Below are 2,589 nucleotides of genomic sequence, written 5' to 3' on the forward strand. Positions count from 1 at the left end.
TAAAGTTGTGTAATATTATCAGTCAATTATTAGATTTTTGTCATTGCAAGTAGTTCTAGGTTAGTGAATGTTTTAGTGGATTGCAGATATAGATAAAAGTAATTATAAAAACCACATGTCATTAAGTTTTAAAAACATAAAGAGGTAGTTTGAAGACGGTCACCTACATATGAGCATTGCTTCATTCTCAAATAGGTTTTTATTTGTTGACATGTTGGCTTTGCTGCATTGCTTATCTTAATTTGGACTGACATTCATGTTGTATTTGTTTGTACTAGATGTTGTGATTTTCACTATAACATACATTATCTAGTGAAATAACTAATTCCCATAAAATAAGATATGGTGATTAAATGTGCCTATTAATGTCAGTTTTGCCATTTTCACACACTGAACTGTGATACTAGTGACTAGTGAGGTGTATGCCTTTGTAAATCTGCGAACTCTTGGATGAAGTTCAAGTTTTAGGTCTGAAATCAGCATTTTTGCAGTTATTTTTAAGACTATTTAAAGAAATGTTAGGATTTAACTGAGGTTTCAGTTCCTCTTTTTGATTCCTTATAAAGCAGAGGTTGCCATCATCAAGCAGGGGGCGCAGCCATAGACTATAAAAACGTGGACGTAGTGTCCGTGACGTAACCCGTAGATTTCCGACGAGCGTTTTGAAGCCTAAAGTAGGCGGAGCGGGCCGTCGCCATCTTGGCAGCGCCGGATAATCGAAAATGGGCAAAGAGGCGGGAGCTGGCTGCTGAAGCCACGCCCACCTAGCTCGACGCCGGTGACAGCAGCGCCAATGCACCTGTCACTCAAGTGGCCACGCCCTTAATTATGCAGAACTTTAAGGCTTAATATAATTTAAACGGATGACTTATAAAAACATTCACCCCCTCACAGTTGTCATCAAGGGCAAAATTAGCTATATAGACCAAAACCACTTTTTGAACCAGGCTGTAAACATGTTTTTTTCTACTGTAAAGTTGGGCATTTTAACATGGGGAGTCTATGGGATTGACTCCCGTTTGCAGCCAGCCTCTAGCGGCCAGTTGATGAATTACAGTTTAAGTCACTTCCTTGTTGGCTTCACCAGAGAGCGAGTGGGAGGTTGTGCTCAGGCTCAGCGTATTTCAGATTGTGTGTTTTGGGGTCGTTTCTGGAAGTCATCGAGTGCGTTGTATTGTGATCGTGTCGTCAGTCGCGCGCCCCTGTGAGTGGGCCCCAGTGTACGTGCAGAATCAGTGGAGGCAGATAGAGGCGGCGCTGCTTACGTCTGCAGGGACGCCCCTGTGCGCGAGGAGCAGATACAGCGTGAGAACAATTAGACTTTCATTTAATCACAATAAACTAAGTAATCGGCACACTTGCATTACATCGGCGACCGTTGTATATCGCATGATTGACAAGACGAGGTGGGAACCGAATTTCTAGTTTGACTTGACGTTTTAAGTAAACCTAGATTAGATGGAAACGAAATGGCTTTTTGCATCTGTATTGTTGTATTACAAACAGTGAATTCTTAGTAAACACCAGTATGCGTGGCTATTACGTACACTAAACTAAAAGTACCATGGTGTTACTATTGGTTTTTTGACATGTATTAACTTGCATATCTTTTTGACATGCATTATGGTAGTACCATGGTATTTTTGAAATACCATGGTATTACAGTATTCTGATGTTGCTGTCCAATGCAACCACTGTACCTTGGTAGTGCCACAGTTATTGTGCATGTTATTGTGCTTTTTTAAGTCTCAGAGAGATTTGATAAAGTGTATTGTTAGTTTAAGTTGTTGTAATTGAAATGTCCAGATGTGGTCTTGTTCCTGTTCCTCTGGTTTATAATCCAGGTATGCAATCCAGAAAAAAACTGCATAATCCAGGCATGCAGTCAGGATCTGTGGAGAGACTGGGCTTTTGTTCTGTCCACTGCATGCAGATGTTGCTGTTTTTGTGCTCCTCAAAGATGTTTCTGAATTCTGTTTCTGGCTGTCATTACATAAAATGTTTATATTGTTGCGCCGTCAGCCAGTCATTAGGTTTTTTATTTATTTTTAGATTAAAAGGATAGCTGATCTAAGATGCAGCTTGAGAGCTGCACCAAACAGCTCTCCCTGTTGTTCTTCTAATAGGTGTGTACACTTTAGGGTTTTTTCCCCACTTTGCTGGGACAAGTTTAGTTTTTGTTTTGCACAAACTTTCCAGGAATCTTAAGAATGTCGCCCTGAGACGCTGTCAGCTGTATATTGTATGATACCTGACGTGTAGCTCTAAGTCTGGCAGGCACATATCATTACTGACACACTGAGACATTCGCAGGATGTCCGAGAGGCTTTGAGTTCACAGGAAAAAGGCCACAGCTGAAGTAGTCTGATACGGGTTTTATGCTACCAGTAAAAGTTTGCACTGTCAAACTCATTTCTAATGAGTATTTTCAACACCAGATTATAATAACCGTCACTAAAACTATGGAAAAACAAACAATGCATGTTATGTTTTATACCATATTTTATGAGATGTATTGTGGAATGATGTGCTTTGAACAGTATTGAGTTCACATAAATGCTGGAAGCAGAACGTTTTTCTTTCCCTGTA

The sequence above is a fragment of the Sinocyclocheilus grahami genome, unplaced genomic scaffold (genome assembly GCF_001515645.1).
Source record: "Sinocyclocheilus grahami isolate Dianchi unplaced genomic scaffold, SAMN03320097.WGS_v1.1 scaffold1010.1, whole genome shotgun sequence".
In the NCBI taxonomy this organism is placed as follows: Eukaryota; Metazoa; Chordata; class Actinopteri; order Cypriniformes; family Cyprinidae; genus Sinocyclocheilus; species Sinocyclocheilus grahami.